Raw genomic sequence first — 22,450 nt, 5'->3', positions numbered from 1 at the left:
AGAAGAAACAAGCAGGGCAAAACAGAGAGAACTTCTTCCAAAATGCGTTCAGGGACTGGCATGCAACCAGGATTGACCACATCTACAGCCCCAGCGGCAGAAGACATAAGGCTGGACACTCTTGGGGCTGAGACGATTGGTGAGGTTGGGAAAGCAAATGCAGACCCTTGAAAGGAATCCTGCGTGCTCCCCATTCCATGGGTCCCAACTCTCCAGGTTCAACGCAATCTTCCGACAGCGAAAGCACTCATTGGAAACCCAGCGGATGCTACACCGTGGGATCGGGAAAGCTTTCTGAAACTCACCTCAGTTTTCATCTCCTGGTGCTCGTGTTCTCCATTCAGGCCCCCTTACTAACAGTCTCCCCACTTGGAGACTCGGCGCCTTTCCATGCCTCTTTCGTACCGTCTGCAATTTGTCCGCAGGATGAACTGCAAGAGGGGGAACCAATGAGAGACTCGCTGGAGGTGTTTGGTCGGGCACATGTCACTCTCATTTCCCATCACGAAGAAGAATTCACCAGCGGTTCAGCCTGCCACCCCGGATCGACAATAGGGCGTGAAGCCATCCAGCCGTGTTGCGTCCCACTCAGAAAAAAGCGACTTGGGAAATGGAGCTCAGGGGCACTGCACTTCCCAAACCTGCAGAGTTCTAAACGATAACTATCGCCCCAAAATATATTGAGGTCAGGCTACGAAGAGGCGCTGAACGCAAGGCAGAACTGCAGGAAACGGATGTCAACGGGTACATCGGAATGGCCCCGATAGCACATGAAAAGCGCCAGAACGTGGACAATGATGCGGTTGGCCAAAAAGGGCGTATGCGTTTTTTCCTGAATATATTCAGGAAAAAACGCATACGCCCTTTTTGGCCAACCAGGCAACCTGGGAGAGCAAATCAGCACTACAAAGAAATCTCTCGCCCCCCCCCCCCGGGGCAAAAGGGCCAGGCGAAAAAAGTCTAAAAACCAGAAAGGCAGGACAGGCCACGGAGTCAAGGGAGCCTTGTTAAGCTGATGGGCGGGATGTCAATGGCCAACAGCCAATCTTCACAAGTGTATCCTCTTTCCCAAACCATGTAAAACACAGAACCACAGAGCATAGGGCACTTCCACACATGGGCGTTGACCTTGGGAAAATGAAAAAATCAACCAGACACAGGGACCCCAAAGTTGAGGGCTGCTGTCTTGACAAGAACCTCCACTCCGGTACACGTTTCATATCCCAGGAAAGAGCCAAGTGGACAAAGACGAGTGGACAAGTGGACAAAGACAAGTGGACAAGTGGACAAGTGGTGCTACGTAGGTCCAATGGAGTGTCACTCAGCCATGAAATCCACGTCATGAGGCTGGTAGCAGCATCCTGAGTGGATTTAGGTACGATCATCCTCAGTGAAATAAGTCCCACAAAAAAAGAAACTTATGATATCACTTATCGAGGGAATGTAAAAATCGCTCCCCATGCACTGAATCCCCAAACAGAACAGAGTCACGCTTTTAGAAAACACACTTATGCCTGCTTCAGGGGAAAGGTGAGGTGGGGTGACGCATAAAACTCGAGTTTGAAATGAGCACAGATACCCTTCCGAAAACCGAATATGGAATGGACACGACCTACTCCTTGCTCAATCAACTGGACTCACCAGACCCTGTTCATCGCACAAGTATCTATCCGACTAGTAAGCATCTTCAAAGCTAAGTCTTGATATCTCTGTGTAAGTGCATCAAGTGTGTGTAAAGCGGCCTAAAACCAGCAGGGAAAATCAGCTCAGACCCATTCTGAGGATACATTTCCAACATAAAGAAGAAACAAGCAGGGCAAAACAGAGAGAACTTCTTCCAAAATGCGTTCAGGGACTGGCATGCAACCAGGATTGACCACATCTACAGCCCCAGCGGCAGAAGACATAAGGCTGGACACTCTTGGGGCTGAGACGATTGGTGAGGTTGGGAAAGCAAATGCAGACCCTTGAAAGGAATCCTGCGTGCTCCCCATTCCATGGGTCCCAACTCTCCAGGTTCAACGCAATCTTCCGACAGCGAAAGCACTCATTGGAAACCCAGCGGATGCTACACCGTGGGATCGGGAAAGCTTTCTGAAACTCACCTCAGTTTTCATCTCCTGGTGCTCGTGTTCTCCATTCAGGCCCCCTTACTAACAGTCTCCCCACTTGGAGACTCGGCGCCTTTCCATGCCTCTTTCGTACCGTCTGCAATTTGTCCGCAGGATGAACTGCAAGAGGGGGAACCAAAGAGAGACTCGCTGGAGGTGTTTGGTCGGGCACATGTCACTCTCATTTCCCATCACGAAGAAGAATTCACCAGCGGTTCAGCCTGCCACCCCGGATCGACAATAGGGCGTGAAGCCATCCAGCCGTGTTGCGTGTCACTCACAAAAAAGCGACTTGGGAAATGGAGCTCAGGGGCACTGCACTTCCCAAACCTGCAGAGTTCTAAACGATAACTATCGCCCCAAAATATATTGAGGTCAGGCTACGAACAGGCGCTGAACGCAAGGCAGAACTGCAGGAAACGGATGTCAACGGCTACATCGGAATGGCCCCGATAGCACATGAAAAGCGCCAGAACGTGGACAATGATGCGGTTGGCCAAAAAGGGGGTATGCGTTTTTTCCTGAATATATTCAGGAAAAAACGCATACGCCCTTTTTGGCCAACCAGGCAACCTGGGAGAGCAAATCAGCACTACAAAGAAATCTCTCGCCCCCCCCCCCGGGGCAAAAGGGCCAGGCGAAAAAAGTCTAAAAACCAGAAAGGCAGGACAGGCCACGGAGTCAAGGGAGCCTTGTTAAGCTGATGGGCGGGATGTCAATGGCCAACAGCCAATCTTCACAAGTGTATCCTCTTTCCCAAACCATGTAAAACACAGAACCACAGAGCATAGGGCACTTCCACACATGGGCGTTGACCTTGGGAAAATGAAAAAATCAACCAGACACAGGGACCCCAAAGTTGAGGGCTGCTGTCTTGACAAGAACCTCCACTCCGGTACACGTTTCATATCCCAGGAAAGAGCCAAGTGGACAAAGACGAGTGGACAAGTGGACAAAGACAAGTGGACAAGTGGACAAGTGGTGCTACGTAGGTCCAATGGAGTGTCACTCAGCCATGAAATCCACGTCATGAGGCTGGTAGCAGCATCCTGAGTGGATTTAGGTACGATCATCCTCAGTGAAATAAGTCCCACAAAAAAAGAAACTTATGATATCACTTATCGAGGGAATGTAAAAATCGCTCCCCATGCACTGAATCCCCAAACAGAACAGAGTCACGCTTTTAGAAAACACACTTCTGCCTGCTTCAGGGGAAAGGTGAGGTGGGGTGACGCATAAAACTCGAGTTTGAAATGAGCACAGATACCCTTCCGAAAACCGAATATGGAATGGACACGACCTACTCCTTGCTCAATCAACTGGACTCACCAGACCCTGTTCATCGCACAAGTATCTATCCGACTAGTAAGCATCTTAAAAGCTAAGTCTTGATATCTCTGTGTAAGTGCATCAAGTGTGTGTAAAGCGGCCTAAAACCAGCAGGGAAAATCAGCTCAGACCCATTCTGAGGATACATTTCCAACATAAAGAAGAAACAAGCAGGGCAAAACAGAGAGAACTTCTTCCAAAATGCGTTCAGGGACTGGCATGCAACCAGGATTGACCACATCTACAGCCCCAGCGGCAGAAGACATAAGGCTGGACACTCTTGGGGCTGAGACGATTGGTGAGGTTGGGAAAGCAAATGCAGACCCTTGAAAGGAATCCTGCGTGCTCCCCATTCCATGGGTCCCAACTCTCCAGGTTCAACGCAATCTTCCGACAGCGAAAGCACTCATTGGAAACCCAGCGGATGCTACACCGTGGGATCGGGAAAGCTTTCTGAAACTCACCTCAGTTTTCATCTCCTGGTGCTCGTGTTCTCCATTCAGGCCCCCTTACTAACAATCTCCCCACTTGGAGACTCGGCGCCTTTCCATGCCTCTTTCGTACCGTCTGCAATTTGTCCGCAGGATGAACTGCAAGAGGGGGAACCAATGAGAGACTCGCTGGAGGTGTTTGGTCGGGCACATGTCACTCTCATTTCCCATCACGAAGAAGAATTCACCAGCGGTTCAGCCTGCCACCCCGGATCGACAATAGGGCGTGAAGCCATCCAGCCGTGTTGCGTCCCACTCACAAAAAAGCGACTTGGGAAATGGAGCTCAGGGGCACTGCACTTCCCAAACCTGCAGAGTTCTAAACGATAACTATCGCCCCAAAATATATTGAGGTCAGGCTACGAAGAGGCGCTGAACGCAAGGCAGAACTGCAGGAAACGGATGTCAACGGGTACATCGGAATGGCCCCGATAGCACATGAAAAGCGCCAGAACGTGGACAATGATGCGGTTGGCCAAAAAGGGCGTATGCGTTTTTTCCTGAATATATTCAGGAAAAAACGCATACGCCCTTTTTGGCCAACAAAGCAACCTGGGAGAGCAAATCAGCACTACAAAGAAATCTCTCGCCCCCCCCCCCCCCGGGGCAAAAGGGCCAGGCGAAAAAAGTCTAAAAACCAGAAAGGCAGGACAGGCCACGGAGTCAAGGGAGCCTTGTTAAGCTGATGGGCGGGATGTCAATGGCCAACAGCCAATCTTCACAAGTGTATCCTCTTTCCCAAACCATGTAAAACACAGAACCACAGAGCATAGGGCACTTCCACACATGGGCGTTGACCTTGGGAAAATGAAAAAATCAACCAGACACAGGGACCCCAAAGTTGAGGGCTGCTGTCTTGACAAGAACCTCCACTCCGGTACACGTTTCATATCCCAGGAAAGAGCCAAGTGGACAAAGACGAGTGGACAAGTGGACAAAGGCAAGTGGACAAGTGGACAAGTGGTGCTACGTAGGTCCAATGGAGTGTCACTCAGCCATGAAATCCACGTCATGAGGCTGGTAGCAGCATCCTGAGTGGATTTAGGTACGATCATCCTCAGTGAAATAAGTCCCACAAAAAAAGAAACTTATGATATCACTTATCGAGGGAATGTAAAAATCGCACCCCATGCACTGAATCCCCAAACAGAACAGAGTCACGCTTTTAGAAAACACACTTATGCCTGCTTCAGGGGAAAGGTGAGGTGGGGTGACGCATAAAACTCGAGTTTGAAATGAGCACAGATACCCTTCCGAAAACCGAATATGGAATGGACACGACCTACTCCTTGCTCAATCAACTGGACTCACCAGACCCTGTTCATCGCACAAGTATCTATCCGACTAGTAAGCATCTTAAAAGCTAAGTCTTGATATCTCTGTGTAAGTGCATCAAGTGTGTGTAAAGCGGCCTAAAACCAGCAGGGAAAATCAGCTCAGACCCATTCTGAGGATACATTTCCAACATAAAGAAGAAACAAGCAGGGCAAAACAGAGAGAACTTCTTCCAAAATGCGTTCAGGGACTGGCATGCAACCAGGATTGACCACATCTACAGCCCCAGCGGCAGAAGACATAAGGCTGGACACTCTTGGGGCTGAGACGATTGGTGAGGTTGGGAAAGCAAATGCAGACCCTTGAAAGGAATCCTGCGTGCTCCCCATTCCATGGGTCCCAACTCTCCAGGTTCAACGCAATCTTCCGACAGCGAAAGCACTCATTGGAAACCCAGCGGATGCTACACCGTGGGATCGGGAAAGCTTTCTGAAACTCACCTCAGTTTTCATCTCCTGGTGCTCGTGTTCTCCATTCAGGCCCCCTTACTAACAATCTCCCCACTTGGAGACTCGGCGCCTTTCCATGCCTCTTTCGTACCGTCTGCAATTTGTCCGCAGGATGAACTGCAAGAGGGGGAACCAATGAGAGACTCGCTGGAGGTGTTTGGTCGGGCACATGTCACTCTCATTTCCCATCACAAAGAAGAATTCACCAGCGGTTCAGCCTGCCACCCCGGATCGACAATAGGGCGTGAAGCCATCCAGCCGTGTTGCGTCCCACTCACAAAAAAGCGACTTGGGAAATGGAGCTCAGGGGCACTGCACTTCCCAAACCTGCAGAGTTCTAAACGATAACTATCGCCCCAAAATATATTGAGGTCAGGCTACGAAGAGGCGCTGAACGCAAGGCAGAACTGCAGGAAACGGATGTCAACGGGTACATCGGAATGGCCCCGATAGCACATGAAAAGCGCCAGAACGTGGACAATGATGCGGTTGGCCAAAAAGGGCGTATGCGTTTTTTCCTGAATATATTCAGGAAAAAACGCATACGCCCTTTTTGGCCAACCAAGCAACCTGGGAGAGCAAATCAGCACTACAAAGAAATCTCTCGCCCCCCCCCCCCCGGGGCAAAAGGGCCAGGCGAAAAAAGTCTAAAAACCAGAAAGGCAGGACAGGCCACGGAGTCAAGGGAGCCTTGTTAAGCTGATGGGCGGGATGTCAATGGCCAACAGCCAATCTTCACAAGTGTATCCTCTTTCCCAAACCATGTAAAACACAGAACCACAGAGCATAGGGCACTTCCACACATGGGCGTTGACCTTGGGAAAATGAAAAAATCAACCAGACACAGGGACCCCAAAGTTGAGGGCTGCTGTCTTGACAAGAACCTCCACTCCGGTACACGTTTCATATCCCAGGAAAGAGCCAAGTGGACAAAGACGAGTGGACAAGTGGACAAAGACAAGTGGACAAGTGGACAAGTGGTGCTACGTAGGTCCAATGGAGTGTCACTCAGCCATGAAATCCACGTCATGAGGCTGGTAGCAGCATCCTGAGTGGATTTAGGTACGATCATCCTCAGTGAAATAAGTCCCACAAAAAAAGAAACTTATGATATCACTTATCGAGGGAATGTAAAAATCGCTCCCCATGCACTGAATCCCCAAACAGAACAGAGTCACGCTTTTAGAAAACACACTTATGCCTGCTTCAGGGGAAAGGTGAGGTGGGGTGACGCATAAAACTCGAGTTTGAAATGAGCACAGATACCCTTCCGAAAACCGAATATGGAATGGACACGACCTACTCCTTGCTCAATCAACTGGACTCACCAGACCCTGTTCATCGCACAAGTATCTATCCGACTAGTAAGCATCTTCAAAGCTAAGTCTTGATATCTCTGTGTAAGTGCATCAAGTGTGTGTAAAGCGGCCTAAAACCAGCAGGGAAAATCAGCTCAGACCCATTCTGAGGATACATTTCCAACATAAAGAAGAAACAAGCAGGGCAAAACAGAGAGAACTTCTTCCAAAATGCGTTCAGGGACTGGCATGCAACCAGGATTGACCACATCTACAGCCCCAGCGGCAGAAGACATAAGGCTGGACACTCTTGGGGCTGAGACGATTGGTGAGGTTGGGAAAGCAAATGCAGACCCTTGAAAGGAATCCTGCGTGCTCCCCATTCCATGGGTCCCAACTCTCCAGGTTCAACGCAATCTTCCGACAGCGAAAGCACTCATTGGAAACCCAGCGGATGCTACACCGTGGGATCGGGAAAGCTTTCTGAAACTCACCTCAGTTTTCATCTCCTGGTGCTCGTGTTCTCCATTCAGGCCCCCTTACTAACAATCTCCCCACTTGGAGACTCGGCGCCTTTCCATGCCTCTTTCGTACCGTCTGCAATTTGTCCGCAGGATGAACTGCAAGAGGGGGAACCAATGAGAGACTCGCTGGAGGTGTTTGGTCGGGCACATGTCACTCTCATTTCCCATCACGAAGAAGAATTCACCAGCGGTTCAGCCTGCCACCCCGGATCGACAATAGGGCGTGAAGCCATCCAGCCGTGTTGCGTCCCACTCACAAAAAAGCGACTTGGGAAATGGAGCTCAGGGGCACTGCACTTCCCAAACCTGCAGAGTTCTAAACGATAACTATCGCCCCAAAATATATTGAGGTCAGGCTACGAAGAGGCGCTGAACGCAAGGCAGAACTGCAGGAAACGGATGTCAACGGCTACATCGGAATGGCCCCGATAGCACATGAAAAGCGCCAGAACGTGGACAATGATGCGGTTGGCCAAAAAGGGCGTATGCGTTTTTTCCTGAATATATTCAGGAAAAAACGCATACGCCCTTTTTGGCCAACCAAGCAACCTGGGAGAGCAAATCAGCACTACAAAGAAATCTCTCGCCCCCCCCCCCGGGGCAAAAGGGCCAGGCGAAAAAAGTCTAAAAACCAGAAAGGCAGGACAGGCCACGGAGTCAAGGGAGCCTTGTTAAGCTGATGGGCGGGATGCCAATGGCCAACAGCCAATCTTCACAAGTGTATCCTCTTTCCCAAACCATGTAAAACACAGAACCACAGAGCATAGGGCACTTCCACACATGGGCGTTGACCTTGGGAAAATGAAAAAATCAACCAGACACAGGGACCCCAAAGTTGAGGGCTGCTGTCTTGACAAGAACCTCCACTCCGGTACACGTTTCATATCCCAGGAAAGAGCCAAGTGGACAAAGACGAGTGGACAAGTGGACAAAGACAAGTGGACAAGTGGACAAGTGGTGCTACGTAGGTCCAATGGAGTGTCACTCAGCCATGAAATCCACGTCATGAGGCTGGTAGCAGCATCCTGAGTGGATTTAGGTACGATCATCCTCAGTGAAATAAGTCCCACAAAAAAAGAAACTTATGATATCACTTATCGAGGGAATGCAAAAATCGCTCCCCATGCACTGAATCCCCAAACAGAACAGAGTCACGCTTTTAGAAAACACACTTATGCCTGCTTCAGGGGAAAGGTGAGGTGGGGTGACGCATAAAACTCGAGTTTGAAATGAGCACAGATACCCTTCCGAAAACCGAATATGGAATGGACACGACCTACTCCTTGCTCAATCAACTGGACTCACCAGACCCTGTTCATCGCACAAGTATCTATCCGACTAGTAAGCATCTTAAAAGCTAAGTCTTGATATCTCTGTGTAAGTGCATCAAGTGTGTGTAAAGCGGCCTAAAACCAGCAGGGAAAATCAGCTCAGACCCATTCTGAGGATACATTTCCAACATAAAGAAGAAACAAGCAGGGCAAAACAGAGAGAAATTCTTCCAAAATGCGTTCAGGGACTGGCATGCAACCAGGATTGACCACATCTACAGCCCCAGCGGCAGAAGACATAAGGCTGGACACTCTTGGGGCTGAGACGATTGGTGAGGTTGGGAAAGCAAATGCAGACCCTTGAAAGGAATCCTGCGTGCTCCCCATTCCATGGGTCCCAACTCTCCAGGTTCAACGCAATCTTCCGACAGCGAAAGCACTCATTGGAAACCCAGCGGATGCTACACCGTGGGATCGGGAAAGCTTTCTGAAACTCACCTCAGTTTTCATCTCCTGGTGCTCGTGTTCTCCATTCAGGCCCCCTTACTAACAATCTCCCCACTTGGAGACTCGGCGCCTTTCCATGCCTCTTTCGTACCGTCTGCAATTTGTCCGCAGGATGAACTGCAAGAGGGGGAACCAATGAGAGACTCGCTGGAGGTGTTTGGTCGGGCACATGTCACTCTCATTTCCCATCACGAAGAAGAATTCACCAGCGGTTCAGCCTGCCACCCCGGATCGACAATAGGGCGTGAAGCCATCCAGCCGTGTTGCGTCCCACTCACAAAAAAGCGACTTGGGAAATGGAGCTCAGGGGCACTGCACTTCCCAAACCTGCAGAGTTCTAAACGATAACTATCGCCCCAAAATATATTGAGGTCAGGCTACGAAGAGGCGATGAACGCAAGGCAGAACTGCAGGAAACGGATGTCAACGGGTACATCGGAATGGCCCCGATAGCACATGAAAAGCGCCAGAACGTGGACAATGATGCGGTTGGCCAAAAAGGGCGTATGCGTTTTTTCCTGAATATATTCAGGAAAAAACGCATACGCCCTTTTTGGCCAACCAAGCAACCTGGGAGAGCAAATCAGCACTACAAAGAAATCTCTCGCCCCCCCCGGGGCAAAAGGGCCAGGCGAAAAAACTCTAAAAACCAGAAAGGCAGGACAGGCCACGGAGTCAAGGGAGCCTTGTTAAGCTGATGGGCGGGATGTCAATGGCCAACAGCCAATCTTCACAAGTGTATCCTCTTTCCCAAACCATGTAAAACACAGAACCACAGAGCATAGGGCACTTCCACACATGGGCGTTGACCTTGGGAAAATGAAAAAATCAACCAGACACAGGGACCCCAAAGTTGAGGGCTGCTGTCTTGACAAGAACCTCCACTCCGGTACACGTTTCATATCCCAGGAAAGAGCCAAGTGGACAAAGACGAGTGGACAAGTGGACAAAGACAAGTGGACAAGTGGACAAGTGGTGCTACGTAGGTCCAATGGAGTGTCACTCAGCCATGAAATCCACGTCATGAGGCTGGTAGCAGCATCCTGAGTGGATTTAGGTACGATCATCCTCAGTGAAATAAGTCCCACAAAAAAAGAAACTTATGATATCACTTATCGAGGGAATGTAAAAATCGCTCCCCATGCACTGAATCCCCAAACAGAACAGAGTCACGCTTTTAGAAAACACACTTATGCCTGCTTCAGGGGAAAGGTGAGGTGGGGTGACGCATAAAACTCGAGTTTGAAATGAGCACAGATACCCTTCCGAAAACCGAATATGGAATGGACACGACCTACTCCTTGCTCAATCAACTGGACTCACCAGACCCTGTTCATCGCACAAGTATCTATCCGACTAGTAAGCATCTTAAAAGCTAAGTCTTGATATCTCTGTGTAAGTGCATCAAGTGTGTGTAAAGCGGCCTAAAACCAGCAGGGAAAATCAGCTCAGACCCATTCTGAGGATACATTTCCAACATAAAGAAGAAACAAGCAGGGCAAAACAGAGAGAACTTCTTCCAAAATGCGTTCAGGGACTGGCATGCAACCAGGATTGACCACATCTACAGCCCCAGCGGCAGAAGACATAAGGCTGGACACTCTTGGGGCTGAGACGATTGGTGAGGTTGGGAAAGCAAATGCAGACCCTTGAAAGGAATCCTGCGTGCTCCCCATTCCATGGGTCCCAACTCTCCAGGTTCAACGCAATCTTCCGACAGCGAAAGCACTCATTGGAAACCCAGCGGATGCTACACCGTGGGATCGGGAAAGCTTTCTGAAACTCACCTCAGTTTTCATCTCCTGGTGCTCGTGTTCTCCATTCAGGCCCCCTTACTAACAATCTCCCCACTTGGAGACTCGGCGCCTGTCCATGCCTCTTTCGTACCGTCTGCAATTTGTCCGCAGGATGAACTGCAAGAGGGGGAACCAATGAGAGACTCGCTGGAGGTGTTTGGTCGGGCACATGTCACTCTCATTTCCCATCACGAAGAAGAATTCACCAGCGGTTCAGCCTGCCACCCCGGATCGACAATAGGGCGTGAAGCCATCCAGCCGTGTTGCGTCCCACTCACAAAAAAGCGACTTGGGAAATGGAGCTCAGGGGCACTGCACTTCCCAAACCTGCAGAGTTCTAAACGATAACTATCGCCCCAAAATATATTGAGGTCAGGCTACGAAGAGGCGCTGAACGCAAGGCAGAACTGCAGGAAACGGATGTCAACGGGTACATCGGAATGGCCCCGATAGCACATGAAGAGCGCCAGAACGTGGACAATGATGCGGTTGGCCAAAAAGGGCGTATGCGTTTTTTCCTGAATATATTCAGGAAAAAACGCATACGCCCTTTTTGGCAAACCAGGCAACCTGGGAGAGCAAATCAGCACTACAAAGAAATCTCTCGCCCCCCCCGGGGCAAAAGGGCCAGGCGAAAAAAGTCTAAAAACCAGAAAGGCAGGACAGGCCACGGAGTCAAGGGAGCCTTGTTAAGCTGATGGGCGGGATGTCAATGGCCAACAGCCAATCTTCACAAGTGTATCCTCTTTCCCAAACCATGTAAAACACAGAACCACAGAGCATAGGGCACTTCCACGCATGGGCGTTGACCTTGGGAAAATGAAAAAATCAACCAGACACAGGGACCCCAAAGTTGAGGGCTGCTGTCTTGACAAGAACCTCCACTCCGTTACACGTTTCATATCCCAGGAAAGAGCCAAGTGGACAAGTGGACAAAGACAAGTGGACAAGTGGACAAGTGGTGCTACGTAGGTCCAATGGAGTGTCACTCAGCCATGAAATCCACGTCATGAGGCTGGTAGCAGCATCCTGAGTGGATTTAGGTACGATCATCCTCAGTGAAATAAGTCCCACAAAAAAAGAAACTTATGATATCACTTATCGAGGGAATGTAAAAATCGCTCCCCATGCACTGAATCCCCAAACAGAACAGAGTCACGCTTTTAGAAAACACACTTATGCCTGCTTCAGGGGAAAGGTGAGGTGGGGTGACGCATAAAACTCGAGTTTGAAATGAGCACAGATACCCTTCCGAAAACCGAATATGGAATGGACACGACCTACTCCTTGCTCAATCAACTGGACTCACCAGACCCTGTTCATCAAACAAGTATCTATCCGACTAGTAAGCATCTTGAAAGCTAAGTCTTGATATCTCTGTGTAAGTGCATCAAGTGTGTGTAAAGCGGCCTAAAACCAGCAGGGAAAATCAGCTCAGACCCATTCTGAGGATACATTTCCAACATAAAGAAGAAACAAGCAGGGCAAAACAGAGAGAAATTCTTCCAAAATGCGTTCAGGGACTGGCATGCAACCAGGATTGACCACATCTACAGCCCCAGCGGCAGAAGACATAAGGCTGGACACTCTTGGGGCTGAGACGATTGGTGAGGTTGGGAAAGCAAATGCAGACCCTTGAAAGGAATCCTGCGTGCTCCCCATTCCATGGGTCCCAACTCTCCAGGTTCAACGCAATCTTCCGACAGCGAAAGCACTCATTGGAAACCCAGCGGATGCTACACCGTGGGATCGGGAAAGCTTTCTGAAACTCACCTCAGTTTTCATCTCCTGGTGCTCGTGTTCTCCATTCAGGCCCCCTTACTAACAATCTCCCCACTTGGAGACTCGGCGCCTTTCCATGCCTCTTTCGTACCGTCTGCAAGTTGTCCGCAGGATGAACTGCAAGAGGGGGAACCAATGAGAGACTCGCTGGAGGTGTTTGGTCGGGCACATGTCACTCTCATTTCCCATCACGAAGAAGAATTCACCAGCGGTTCAGCCTGCCACCCCGGATCGACAATAGGGCGTGAAGCCATCCAGCCGTGTTGCGTCCCACTCACAAAAAAGCGACTTGGGAAATGGAGCTCAGGGGCACTGCACTTCCCAAACCTGCAGAGTTCTAAACGATAACTATCGCCCCAAAATATATTGAGGTCAGGCTACGAAGAGGCGCTGAACGCAAGGCAGAACTGCAGGAAACGGATGTCAACGGCTACATCGGAATGGCCCCGATAGCACATGAAAAGCGCCAGAACGTGGACAATGATGCGGTTGGCCAAAAAGGGCGTATGCGTTTTTTCCTGAATATATTCAGGAAAAAACGCATACGCCCTTTTTGGCCAACAAAGCAACCTGGGAGAGCAAATCAGCACTACAAAGAAATCTCTCGCCCCCCCCCCCCCGGGGCAAAAGGGCCAGGCGAAAAAAGTCTAAAAACCAGAAAGGCAGGACAGGCCACGGAGTCAAGGGAGCCTTGTTAAGCTGATGGGCGGGATGTCAATGGCCAACAGCCAATCTTCACAAGTGTATCCTCTTTCCCAAACCATGTAAAACACAGAACCACAGAGCATAGGGCACTTCCACACATGGGCGTTGACCTTGGGAAAATGAAAAAATCAACCAGACACAGGGACCCCAAAGTTGAGGGCTGCTGTCTTGACAAGAACCTCCACTCCGGTACACGTTTCATATCCCAGGAAAGAGCCAAGTGGACAAAGACGAGTGGACAAGTGGACAAAGACAAGTGGACAAGTGGACAAGTGGTGCTACGTAGGTCCAATGGAGTGTCACTCAGCCATGAAATCCACGTCATGAGGCTGGTAGCAGCATCCTGAGTGGATTTAGGTACGATCATCCTCAGTGAAATAAGTCCCACAAAAAAAGAAACTTATGATATCACTTATCGAGGGAATGTAAAAATCGCACCCCATGCACTGAATCCCCAAACAGAACAGAGTCACGCTTTTAGAAAACACACTTATGCCTGCTTCAGGGGAAAGGTGAGGTGGGGTGACGCATAAAACTCGAGTTTGAAATGAGCACAGATACCCTTCCGAAAACCGAATATGGAATGGACACGACCTACTCCTTGCTCAATCAACTGGACTCACCAGACCCTGTTCATCGCACAAGTATCTATCCGACTAGTAAGCATCTTAAAAGCTAAGTCTTGATATCTCTGTGTAAGTGCATCAAGTGTGTGTAAAGCGGCCTAAAACCAGCAGGGAAAATCAGCTCAGACCCATTCTGAGGATACATTTCCAACATAAAGAAGAAACAAGCAGGGCAAAACAGAGAGAACTTCTTCCAAAATGCGTTCAGGGACTGGCATGCAACCAGGATTGACCACATCTACAGCCCCAGCGGCAGAAGACATAAGGCTGGACACTCTTGGGGCTGAGACGATTGGTGAGGTTGGGAAAGCAAATGCAGACCCTTGAAAGGAATCCTGCGTGCTCCCCATTCCATGGGTCCCAACTCTCCAGGTTCAACGCAATCTTCCGACAGCGAAAGCACTCATTGGAAACCCAGCGGATGCTACACCGTGGGATCGGGAAAGCTTTCTGAAACTCACCTCAGTTTTCATCTCCTGGTGCTCGTGTTCTCCATTCAGGCCCCCTTACTAACAATCTCCCCACTTGGAGACTCGGCGCCTTTCCATGCCTCTTTCGTACCGTCTGCAATTTGTCCGCAGGATGAACTGCAAGAGGGGGAACCAATGAGAGACTCGCTGGAGGTGTTTGGTCGGGCACATGTCACTCTCATTTCCCATCACGAAGAAGAATTCACCAGCGGTTCAGCCTGCCACCCCGGATCGACAATAGGGCGTGAAGCCATCCAGCCGTGTTGCGTCCCACTCACAAAAAAGCGACTTGGGAAATGGAGCTCAGGGGCACTGCACTTCCCAAACCTGCAGAGTTCTAAACGATAACTATCGCCCCAAAATATATTGAGGTCAGGCTACGAAGAGGCGCTGAACGCAAGGCAGAACTGCAGGAAACGGATGTCAACGGCTACATCGGAATGGCCCCGATAGCACATGAAAAGCGCCAGAACGTGGACAATGATGCGGTTGGCCAAAAAGGGCGTATGCGTTTTTTCCTGAATATATTCAGGAAAAAACGCATACGCCCTTTTTGGCCAACCAAGCAACCTGGGAGAGCAAATCAGCACTACAAAGAAATCTCTCGCCCCCCCCCCCGGGGCAAAAGGGCCAGGCGAAAAAAGTCTAAAAACCAGAAAGGCAGGACAGGCCACGGAGTCAAGGGAGCCTTGTTAAGCTGATGGGCGGGATGTCAATGGCCAACAGCCAATCTTCACAAGTGTATCCTCTTTCCCAAACCATGTAAAACACAGAACCACAGAGCATAGGGCACTTCCACACATGGGCGTTGACCTTGGGAAAATCAAAAAATCAACCAGACACAGGGACCCCAAAGTTGAGGGCTGCTGTCTTGACAAGAACCTCCACTCCGGTACACGTTTCATATCCCAGGAAAGAGCCAAGTGGACAAAGACGAGTGGACAAGTGGACAAAGACAAGTGGACAAGTGGACAAGTGGTGCTACGTAGGTCCAATGGAGTGTCACTCAGCCATGAAATCCACGTCATGAGGCTGGTAGCAGCATCCTGAGTGGATTTAGGTACGATCATCCTCAGTGAAATAAGTCCCACAAAAAAAGAAACTTATGATATCACTTATCGAGGGAATGTAAAAATCGCTCCCCATGCACTGAATCCCCAAACAGAACAGAGTCACGCTTTTAGAAAACACACTTATGCCTGCTTCAGGGGAAAGGTGAGGTGGGGTGACGCATAAAACTCGAGTTTGAAATGAGCACAGATACCCTTCCGAAAACCGAATATGGAATGGACACGACCTACTCCTTGCTCAATCAACTGGACTCACCAGACCCTGTTCATCGCACAAGTATCTATCCGACTAGTAAGCATCTTCAAAGCTAAGTCTTGATATCTCTGTGTAAGTGCATCAAGTGTGTGTAAAGCGGCCTAAAACCAGCAGGGAAAATCAGCTCAGACCCATTCTGAGGATACATTTCCAACATAAAGAAGAAACAAGCAGGGCAAAACAGAGAGAACTTCTTCCAAAATGCGTTCAGGGACTGGCATGCAACCAGGATTGACCACATCTACAGCCCCAGCGGCAGAAGACATAAGGCTGGACACTCTTGGGGCTGAGACGATTGGTGAGGTTGGGAAAGCAAATGCAGACCCTTGAAAGGAATCCTGCGTGCTCCCCATTCCATGGGTCCCAACTCTCCAGGTTCAACGCAATCTTCCGACAGCGAAAGCACTCATTGGAAACCCAGCGGATGCTACACCGTGGGATCGGGAAAGCTTTCTGAAACTCACCTCAGTTTTCATCTCCTGGTGCTCGTGTTCTCCATTCAGGCCCCCTTACTAACAATCTCCCCACTTGGAGACTCGGCGCCTTTCCATGCCTCTTTCGTACCGTCTGCAATTTCTCCGCAGGATGAACTGCAAGAGGGGGAACCAATGAGAGACTCGCTGGAGGTGTTTGGTCGGGCACATGTCACTCTCATTTCCCATCACGAAGAAGAATTCACCAGCGGTTCAGCCTGCCACCCCGGATCGACAATAGGGCGTGAAGCCATCCAGCCGTGTTGCGTCCCACTCACAAAAAAGCGACTTGGGAAATGGAGCTCAGGGGCACTGCACTTCCCAAACCTGCAGAGTTCTAAACGATAACTATCGCCCCAAAATATATTGAGGTCAGGCTACGAAGAGGCGATGAACGCAAGGCAGAACTGCAGGAAACGGATGTCAACGGGTACATCGGAATGGCCCCGATAGCACATGAAAAGCGCCAGAACGTGGACAATGATGCGGTTGGCCAAAAAGGGCGTATGCGTTTTTTCCTGAATATATTCAGGAAAAAACGCATACGCCCTTTTTGGCCAACCAAGCAACCTGGGAGAGCAAATCAGCACTACAAAGAAATCTCTCGCCCCCCCCCCCGGGGCAAAAGGGCCAGGCGAAAAAACTCTAAAAACCAGAAAGGCAGGACAGGCCACGGAGTCAAGGGAGCCTTGTTAAGCTGATGGGCGGGATGTCAATGGCCAACAGCCAATCTTCACAAGTGTATCCTCTTTCCCAAACCATGTAAAACACAGAACCACAGAGCATAGGGCACTTCCACACATGGGCGTTGACCTTGGGAAAATCAAAAAATCAACCAGACACAGGGACCCCAAAGTTGAGGGCTGCTGTCTTGACAAGAACCTCCACTCCGGTACACGTTTCATATCCCAGGAAAGAGCCAAGTGGACAAAGACGAGTGGACAAGTGGACAAAGACAAGTGGACAAGTGGACAAGTGGTGCTACGTAGGTCCAATGGAGTGTCACTCAGCCATGAAATCCACGTCATGAGGCTGGTAGCAGCATCCTGAGTGGATTTAGGTACGATCATCCTCAGTGAAATAAGTCCCACAAAAAAAGAAACTTATGATATCACTTATCGAGGGAATGTAAAAATCGCTCCCCATGCACTGAATCCCCAAACAGAACAGAGTCACGCTTTTAGAAAACACACTTATGCCTGCTTCAGGGGAAAGGTGAGGTGGGGTGACGCATAAAACTCGAGTTTGAAATGAGCACAGATACCCTTCCGAAAACCGAATATGGAATGGACACGACCTACTCCTTGCTCAATCAACTGGACTCACCAGACCCTGTTCATCGCACAAGTATCTATCCGACTAGTAAGCATCTTAAAAGCTAAGTCTTGATATCTCTGTGTAAGTGCATCAAGTGTGTGTAAAGCGGCCTAAAACCAGCAGGGAAAATCAGCTCAGACCCATTCTGAGGATACATTTCCAACATAAAGAAGAAACAAGCAGGGCAAAACAGAGAGAAATTCTTCCAAAATGCGTTCAGGGACTGGCATGCAACCAGGATTGACCACATCTACAGCCCCAGCGGCAGAAGACATAAGGCTGGACACTCTTGGGGCTGAGACGATTGGTGAGGTTGGGAAAGCAAATGCAGACCCTTGAAAGGAATCCTGCGTGCTCCCCATTCCATGGGTCCCAACTCTCCAGGTTCAACGCAATCTTCCGACAGCGAAAGCACTCATTGGAAACCCAGCGGATGCTACACCGTGGGATCGGGAAAGCTTTCTGAAACTCACCTCAGTTTTCATCTCCTGGTGCTCGTGTTCTCCATTCAGGCCCCCTTACTAACAATCTCCCCACTTGGAGACTCGGCGCCTGTCCATGCCTCTTTCGTACCGTCTGCAATTTGTCCGCAGGATGAACTGCAAGAGGGGGAAACAATGAGAGACTCGCTGGAGGTGTTTGGTCGGGCACATGTCACTCTCATTTCCCATCACGAAGAAGAATTCACCAGCGGTTCAGCCTGCCACCCCGGATCGACAATAGGGCGTGAAGCCATCCAGCCGTGTTGCGTCCCACTCACAAAAAAGCGACTTGGGAAATGGAGCTCAGGGGCACTGCACTTCCCAAACCTGCAGAGTTCTAAACGATAACTATCGCCCCAAAATATATTGAGGTCAGGCTACGAAGAGGCGATGAACGCAAGGCAGAACTGCAGGAAACGGATGTCAACGGGTACATCGGAATGGCCCCGATAGCACATGAAAAGCGCCAGAACGTGGACAATGATGCGGTTGGCCAAAAAGGGCGTATGCGTTTTTTCCTGAATATATTCAGGAAAAAACGCATACGCCCTTTTTGGCCAACCAAGCAACCTGGGAGAGCAAATCAGCACTACAAAGAAATCTCTCGCCCCCCCCGGGGCAAAAGGGCCAGGCGAAAAAACTCTAAAAACCAGAAAGGCAGGACAGGCCACGGAGTCAAGGGAGCCTTGTTAAGCTGATGGGCGGGATGTCAATGGCCAACAGCCAATCTTCACAAGTGTATCCTCTTTCCCAAACCATGTAAAACACAGAACCACAGAGCATAGGGCACTTCCACACATGGGCGTTGACCTTGGGAAAATCAAAAAATCAACCAGACACAGGGACCCCAAAGTTGAGGGCTGCTGTCTTGACAAGAACCTCCACTCCGGTACACGTTTCATATCCCAGGAAAGAGCCAAGTGGACAAAGACGAGTGGACAAGTGGACAAAGACAAGTGGACAAGTGGACAAGTGGTGCTACGTAGGTCCAATGGAGTGTCACTCAGCCATGAAATCCACGTCATGAGGCTGGTAGCAGCATCCTGAGTGGATTTAGGTACGATCATCCTCAGTGAAATAAGTCCCACAAAAAAAGAAACTTATGATATCACTTATCGAGGGAATGTAAAAATCGCTCCCCATGCACTGAATCCCCAAACAGAACAGAGTCACGCTTTTAGAAAACACACTTATGCCTGCTTCAGGGGAAAGGTGAGGTGGGGTGACGCATAAAACTCGAGTTTGAAATGAGCACAGATACCCTTCCGAAAACCGAATATGGAATGGACACGACCTACTCCTTGCTCAATCAACTGGACTCACCAGACCCTGTTCATCGCACAAGTATCTATCCGACTAGTAAGCATCTTCAAAGCTAAGTCTTGATATCTCTGTGTAAGTGCATCAAGTGTGTGTAAAGCGGCCTAAAACCAGCAGGGAAAATCAGCTCAGACCCATTCTGAGGATACATTTCCAACATAAAGAAGAAACAAGCAGGGCAAAACAGAGAGAACTTCTTCCAAAATGCGTTCAGGGACTGGCATGCAACCAGGATTGACCACATCTACAGCCCCAGCGGCAGAAGACATAAGGCTGGACACTCTTGGGGCTGAGACGATTGGTGAGGTTGGGAAAGCAAATGCAGACCCTTGAAAGGAATCCTGCGTGCTCCCCATTCCATGGGTCCCAACTCTCCAGGTTCAACGCAATCTTCCGACAGCGAAAGCACTCATTGGAAACCCAGCGGATGCTACACCGTGGGATCGGGAAAGCTTTCTGAAACTCACCTCAGTTTTCATCTCCTGGTGCTCGTGTTCTCCATTCAGGCCCCCTTACTAACAATCTCCCCACTTGGAGACTCGGCGCCTTTCCATGCCTCTTTCGTACCGTCTGCAATTTGTCCGCAGGATGAACTGCAAGAGGGGGAACCAATGAGAGACTCGCTGGAGGTGTTTGGTCGGGCACATGTCACTCTCATTTCCCATCACGAAGAAGAATTCACCAGCGGTTCAGCCTGCCACCCCGGATCGACAATAGGGCGTGAAGCCATCCAGCCGTGTTGCGTCCCACTCACAAAAAAGCGACTTGGGAAATGGAGCTCAGGGGCACTGCACTTCCCAAACCTGCAGAGTTCTAAACGATAACTATCGCCCCAAAATATATTGAGGTCAGGCTACGAAGAGGCGCTGAACGCAAGGCAGAACTGCAGGAAACGGATGTCAACGGCTACATCGGAATGGCCCCGATAGCACATGAAAAGCGCCAGAACGTGGACAATGATGCGGTTGGCCAAAAAGGGCGTATGCGTTTTTTCCTGAATATATTCAGGAAAAAACGCATACGCCCTTTTTGGCCAACCAAGCAACCTGGGAGAGCAAATCAGCACTACAAAGAAATCTCTCGCCCCCCCCGGGGAAAAAGGGCCAGGCAAAAAAAGTCTAAAAACCAGAAAGGCAGGACAGGCCACGGAGTCAAGGGAGCCTTGTTAAGCTGATGGGCGGGATGTCAATGGCCAACAGCCAATCTTCACAAGTGTATCCTCTTTCCCAAACCATGTAAAACACAGAACCACAGAGCATAGGGCACTTCCACACATGGGCGTTGACCTTGGGAAAATCAAAAAATCAACCAGACACAGGGACCCCAAAGTTGAGGGCTGCTGTCTTGACAAGAACCTCCACTCCGGTACACGTTTCATATCCCAGGAAAGAGCCAAGTGGACAAAGACGAGTGGACAAGTGGACAAAGACAAGTGGACAAGTGGACAAGTGGTGCTACGTAGGTCCAATGGAGTGTCACTCAGCCATGAAATCCACGTCATGAGGCTGGTAGCAGCATCCTGAGTGGATTTAGGTACGATCATCCTCAGTGAAATAAGTCCCACAAAAAAAGAAACTTATGATATCACTTATCGAGGGAATGTAAAAATCGCTCCCCATGCACTGAATCCCCAAACAGAACAGAGTCACGCTTTTAGAAAACACACTTATGCCTGCTTCAGGGGAAAGGTGAGGTGGGGTGACGCATAAAACTCGAGTTTGAAATGAGCACAGATACCCTTCCGAAAACCGAATATGGAATGGACACGACCTACTCCTTGCTCAATCAACTGGACTCACCAGACCCTGTTCATCGCACAAGTATCTATCCGACTAGTAAGCATCTTCAAAGCTAAGTCTTGATATCTCTGTGTAAGTGCATCAAGTGTGTGTAAAGCGGCCTAAAACCAGCAGGGAAAATCAGCTCAGACCCATTCTGAGGATACATTTCCAACATAAAGAAGAAACAAGCAGGGCAAAACAGAGAGAACTTCTTCCAAAATGCGTTCAGGGACTGGCATGCAACCAGGATTGACCACATCTACAGCCCCAGCGGCAGAAGACATAAGGCTGGACACTCTTGGGGCTGAGACGATTGGTGAGGTTGGGAAAGCAAATGCAGACCCTTGAAAGGAATCCTGCGTGCTCCCCATTCCATGGGTCCCAACTCTCCAGGTTCAACGCAATCTTCCGACAGCGAAAGCACTCATTGGAAACCCAGCGGATGCTACACCGTGGGATCGGGAAAGCTTTCTGAAACTCACCTCAGTTTTCATCTCCTGGTGCTCGTGTTCTCCATTCAGGCCCCCTTACTAACAATCTCCCCACTTGGAGACTCGGCGCCTTTCCATGCCTCTTTCGTACCGTCTGCAATTTGTCCGCAGGATGAACTGCAAGAGGGGGAACCAATGTGAGACTCGCTGGAGGTGTTTGGTCGGGCACATGTCACTCTCATTTCCCATCACGAAGAAGAATTCACCAGCGGTTCAGCCTGCCACCCCGGATCGACAATAGGGCGTGAAGCCATCCAGCCGTGTTGCGTCCCACTCACAAAAAAGCGACTTGGGAAATGGAGCTCAGGGGCACTGCACTTCCCAAACCTGCAGAGTTCTAAACGATAACTATCGCCCCAAAATATATTGAGGTCAGGCTACGAAGAGGCGCTGAACGCAAGGCAGAACTGCAGGAAACGGATGTCAACGGGTACATCGGAATGGCCCCGATAGCACATGAAAAGCGCCAGAACGTGGACAATGATGCGGTTGGCCAAAAAGGGCGTATGCGTTTTTTCCTGAATATATTCAGGAAAAAACGCATACGCCCTTTTTGGCCAACCAAG

The sequence above is a fragment of the Kogia breviceps genome, chromosome 3 (genome assembly GCF_026419965.1).
Source record: "Kogia breviceps isolate mKogBre1 chromosome 3, mKogBre1 haplotype 1, whole genome shotgun sequence".
In the NCBI taxonomy this organism is placed as follows: Eukaryota; Metazoa; Chordata; class Mammalia; order Artiodactyla; family Physeteridae; genus Kogia; species Kogia breviceps.
Note: the sequence above shows the minus strand (reverse complement) of the source record.